Source organism: Triticum dicoccoides, chromosome 7A (assembly GCF_002162155.2).
Source record: "Triticum dicoccoides isolate Atlit2015 ecotype Zavitan chromosome 7A, WEW_v2.0, whole genome shotgun sequence".
NCBI classification, from domain to species: Eukaryota; Viridiplantae; Streptophyta; class Magnoliopsida; order Poales; family Poaceae; genus Triticum; species Triticum dicoccoides.
Genome location: NC_041392.1, coordinates 397,587,738 through 397,593,876, shown reverse-complemented (window position 1 = coordinate 397,593,876; position 6,139 = coordinate 397,587,738).

The following is a 6,139-nucleotide window of genomic DNA, read 5'->3' as shown; positions in this document are numbered from 1 at the left end:
GCGCTCCCCCTACCTCGTGGCCTCCTCTTTTGTGTCTTGACGCAGGGTCCAAGTCTCCTGGGTCTTGTTCATTGAGAAAATCACGTTCCTGAAGGTTTCATTTCGTTTGGACTCCGTTTGATATTTCTTTTCTTCGAAACCCTAAAATAGGCAAAAAACAACAATTCTGGGCTGGGCCTCCGGTTAATAGGTTAGTCCCAAAAATAATATAAAAGCGGATAATAAAGCCCAATAATGTCCAAAACAGTAGATAATATAGCATGGAGCAATCAAAAATTATAGATACGTTGGAGATGTATCAAGCATCCCCAAGCTTAATTCCTGCTCGTCCTCGAGTAGGTAAATGATAAAAACAGAATTTTTGATGCGGAGTGCTACCTGGCATAATTTTAATGTAATTCTTCTTAATTGTGGTATGAACATTCAGATCCGAAAGATTCAAGATAAAAGTTTAATATTGACATAAAAATAATAATACTTCAAGCATACTAATAAAGCAATCATGTCTTCTCAAAATAACATGGCCAAAGAAAGTTATCCCTACAAAATCATATAGTCTGGCTATGCTCTATCTTCACCACACAAAGTATTTAAATCATGCACAACCCCGATGACAAGCCAAGCAATTGTTTCATACTTTTGACACTCTCAAAACTTTTTCAATCTTCACGCAATACATGAGCGTGAGCCATGGATATAGCACTATAGGTGGAATAGAATGGTGGTTGTGGAGAAGAAAAAAGGGAGAAGATAGTCTCACATCAACTAGGCGTATCAACGGGCTATGGAGATGCCCATCAATAGATATCAATGTGAGTGAGTAGGGAATGCCATGCAACGGATGCACTAGAGCTATAAGTATATGAAAGCTCAACAAAAGAAACTAAGTGGGTGTGCATCCAACTTGCTTGCTCACAAAGACCTAGGGCAATTTGAGGAAGCCCATCATTGGAATATACAAGCCAAGTTTTATAATGAAAAATTCCCACTAGTATATGAAAGTGACAAAATGAGAGACTCTCTACTATGAATATCATGGTGCTACTTTGAAGCACAAGTGTGGTAAAAGTATAGTAGCATTGCCCCTTCTCTCTTTTTCTCTCATTTTTTTATTTGGGCCTTTTCCCTTTTTTTATGGCCTCTTTTTTTTTTGTCCGGAGTCTCATCCCGACTTGTGGGGGAATCATAGTCTCCATCATCCTTTCCTCACTTGTGACAATGCTCTAATAATGATGATCATCACACTTTTATTTTCTTACAACTCAACAATTACAACTTGATACTTAGAACAAAATATGACTCTATATGAATGCCTCCAGAGGTGCACCGGGATATGCAATGACTCATGAGTGACATGTATGAAAGAATTATGAACGGTGGCTTTGCCACAAATATGATGTCAACTACATGATCATGCTAAGCAATATGACAATGATGGAGTATGTCATAATAAACAGAACGGTGGAAAGTTGCATGGCAATATATCTCGGAATGGCTATGGAAATGCCATAATAGGTAGGTATGGTGGCTGTTTTGAGGAAGGTATATGGTGGGTGTATGATACCGGCGAAAGGTGCACGGTATTAGAGAGGCTAGCAATGGTGGAAGGGTGAGAGTGCGTATGATCCATGGACTCAACATTAGTCATAAAGAACTCATATACTTATTGCAAAAATCTACAAGTTATCAAAGCAAAGTATTACGTGCATGCTCCTAGGGGGATAGATTGGTAGGAAAAGACCATCGCTCGTCCCCGACCACCACTCATAAGGAAGACAATCAATAAATAAATCATGCTCCGACTTCATCACATAACAGTTCACCATACGTGCATGCTACGAGAATCACAAACTTTAACACGAGTATTTTTCAAATTCACAACTAATCAACTAGCACAACTTTAATATCACCATCTTCATATCTCAAAACAATTATCAAGCATCAAACTTCTCATAGTATTCAACACACTCATAAGAAAGTTTTATTATTATTCTTGAATACCAAGCATATTAGGATTATTTAAGCAAATTACCATGCTATTTAAGAATCTCAAAATAATCTAAGTGAAGCATGAGAGATCAATAGTTTCTATAAAACAAATCCACCACTGTGGTCTAAAATATATAAGTGAAGTACTAGAGTAAAACTATATAACTCAAAAGATATAAGCGAAGCACATAGAGTATTCTAACAAATTCCAAATCATGTATGGCTATCTCAAAAGGTGTGTACAGAAAGGATGATTGTGGTAAACTAAAAAATAAAGACTCAAATAATACAAGACGCTCCAAGCAAAACACATATCATGTGGTGAATAAAAATATAGCTCCAAGTAAAGTTACCGATAGAAGTAGACGAAAAGAGGGGATGCCTTCCGGGGCATCCCCAAGCTTTGGCTTTTAGGTGTCCTTAGATTATCTTGGGGGTGCCATGGGCATCCCCAAGCTTAGGCTCTTGACACTCCTTGTTCCATAATCCATCAAATCTTTACCCAGAACATGAAAACTCCACAACACAAAACTTAAAGTAGAAAATCTCGTGAGCTCTGTTAGCGAAAGAAAACAAAAGACCACTTCAAGGTACTGTAATTAAATCATTATTTATTTATATTGGTGTTAAACCTACTGTATTCCAACTTCTCTATGGTTTATAGACTATTTTACTAGCCATAGATTCATCAAAATAAGCAAACAACACACGAAAAACAGAATCTGTCAAAAACAGAACTGTATGTAGTAATCTGTAGCTAGCGCAATATACGGAACCCCAAAAATTCTAAAATAAATTTCTAGACGTGAGGAATTTATCTATTAATCATCTTAAAAAAGAATTAACTAAAAATCACTTTCCAAATAAAAATGGCAGCAGTTCTCGTGAGCGCTAAAGTTTCTGTTTTTTACAGCAAGATATCAAGACTTTCCCCAAGTCTTCCCAACGGTTCTACTTGGCACAAACACTAATCTTTCCCTAATAATAAAGCACGGATTGACTCCGTGGGTTCACCATCATAATAGGCTTCTGCCCAGTCGTAATACGCTTTTACGATTCGTATAGACAAAATCGTAATATAAACGAGGTAGTATTAATAGCATGTTCGTCCGTCCGTCCGACCTGATTCGTTTTCCATACATTGTTGATAGTAGGTTGCTCAGCTGGACCTCTTCCTTGGCCCGCGTTACTAAGATTTCTCTAATGGGCCACCAGCCATGTTTTGCAGTGGCCACGACTGGGCTTCCCACTGGCCGGCACGCACGACACAAGAGGCGTCGGCGGCCTCAGCGCCCAGCGCAGGGGATCGCATAGCAGGGCGAGCCCCCGGCCAGCAGCGGCCCCTGCGGAAGCGGCTCGGTGCCCGACGGGCAGAGGAAGGTGCGGCGGCGGTGGCTGGGCATTTGATGCAGCGGCCAGGCGCGGCAGCAGGCAGAGGTACAACGCCGGCAACAGCTAGCAAAGCAGCCGCAGGCAGCAGCAGGAGGTAGTGGTAGCTAGCGGCAGAAGTACTAAGCAGCAGTGGCGGAAGCACAACAAGAAGAAGCAATAGCAGCTAGCACAGCATGCACCAGCAGGGGTAAGGCCATGCGCGGCAAGCAGCTAGCAGCGCTAGCAGGGAGCGGCGGCAGCGGACGCTAGGAGGCTGCAGTGCAAGCAGGGGTGCCGCAGTGGGCGCATGGAGTGGCGTGCGGTGGTGGGCGCAGCAGCAACGAGCTGCATAGGGCAGTAGCAGGTGCGGCGCTGGAGAACCAACCGAGTATGTATGCTTTTGCTACAAAATCTGGTTTCACTATCTAATAGTCCCACCTCGGTCCTTTTCTCTAAGTTTCATCAGTTTATATACGTTTACAAGTTACCTAGCAGCAAGCCTCGAGAACCCAAAAAACAAAGAGAATGAAGGAACAAATCGAGAAAAGGAAAGGGAGGACGGAGATGCAACATATGCCTTGATTGTGGCTTAAATTCCGGATGGAGGAAGAAAAGGGAGGAGGAACATACATGCAAGGGATGCGCGGACTGATTGTGAGCTCTAAATATATGATGGATGCATGCATGACTGCTGATTGGCTGGTGACATGGTGGGTTCATTCTCATTAAATTGGGAAGGCTAGAACAAGAACTCCGCGTTGCATGCGAATACTCGGCACAGATTTAAAATAATTAAAAGAAGAAGTAATCCGCTATTATGAGCAGTTGGGGGAACTCATATTTGAAATTAAAAGAGGAAATAAATTCGGCAGAAAGAAAGGAATTAGAAGAAGAAATAAATTTCGTGTTCTATCTAATGGGAGAGATGCCCATTAATAAATGGGCACACGCTAATGTTGTACTCCACTTCTTGATAATGTTGTTTTCAACTTCCCGTGCTATATATAAATCAGTTTTCAATCTCCATGTTTATAATTTTATATGAATTATGAATTATTTAGAGCAGTGTGGAAGTCAGGTTTTTTGCCTGAAGTGTGAATGTAAAGTTAACAATTGATTGATTTCCAACTAATGGGAATGAACTTCATGAATATTAATTTTTGCTCTCTTTTATACTTGATGATTACAACAATAATTTTACTCTCGTCGGTTTGTTTTTTGTACTATGATTCGATGGCCATGGTCGAAGAACATGACGACATAGTTTACTGCCTGAAAAATACCCAAGCTCATTGGCGACAGTGAAGTGTGTGTAGCTTATGTTCAGTCAAGAGCCTCATAACTTAACATAATTTGCATTAAGAATCATTATTGTGTGCGATAAATAAGGAAATGCACCACATGATATTTAAAGACACGATTTATGTTGAACCACGTGAAGTGAATGTGACGGTTGTTGCAACGCATGAGGAATTAGAAGTCGGTGCAGGGAGGGGCTTGAGTTTGTTTCTCCCATTGCAACGCACGGGAATTTGTGCTAGTTAAACACAAAAACACAACCTAAACAGAGGCTAGATAAATTATTTATTACTAAACAGGAGCAAAAAGCAAGGAATAAAAATAAAATTGGGTTGCCTCCCAACAAGCGCTATCGTTTAATGCCCCTAGCTAGGCATAAAAAGTAAGGATAGATCTAGGTATTGCCATCTTTGGTAGGCAATCCATAAGTGACTCTCATAATAGATTCATAAGGTAATTTAATTTTCTTTCTAGGAAAGTGTTCCATGCCTTTCCTGAACGGAAATTGGAATCTAATATTTCCTTCCTTCATATCAATAATTGCACCAATCGTTCTAAGGAAAGGTCTACCAAGAATAATAGGACATGAAGGATTGCAATCTATGTCAAGAACAATAAAATTTACGGGTACATAATTCCTATTTGCAACAATAAGAATATCATTAATTCTTCCCATAGGTTTCTTAATATTGGAATCCGCAAGGTGCAAGATTAGAGAGCAATCATCAAAATCACGGAAACCTAACAAATCACACAAAGTCTTGGGAATCGTGGAAACATGTCACACCCTGCATTTTGTAACACTCCATTTGCATTATTAAAGCATGAAAATTTGGACCAACAAAAAAACTTTTGCATTGTTTGGCTTTTTATTTTGGAGTTGGTTTTTCTCTCTATGATTTTTCTAGTGCTCTTTAAAGTCAACTACTCCACCTTCTGTACTTCATCTCCTTGACCAAACTTTGCCCAATGATCATGCCATGTGTATAGTACAATATAGTATTTTCTTACAAAAATAATTTGGCCAAAAAGTATTTTCTAAAATTAGATTTCCAAAAACCCTTGAATTGAGGTTTGCACTGCAAGTACTTAATTAAGGGCAGCAAAAATATTTCCAAAAGTATTTTTGAATCCTATTAGATATAGGATACCCATAAACCCCAAAAATATAATTTTAAAAGTTATTTTCCTATTTTATTCAAAGGCTTTTTCTTAAGGCCAGAAATGGTCTTTAATAGGGAAAAATTATTTTATTGATTCAAAAATATTTGACAAAAATCAGGGAAACTCAGTGGGCATATATTTCCCATGTATAAGAGTTTCAACACATGGTCATGTTCAAAATATTGGACAAAACCTCCCAAAACCATTTCTGCCCATTTCAAGGATCTGAAATATTTCTACAGGAAATATTACCATAAAAATCCAAGAAAAATCCAGAAAGTCACCAATGCATATTGTGATTATCTTGCAAAGCCTC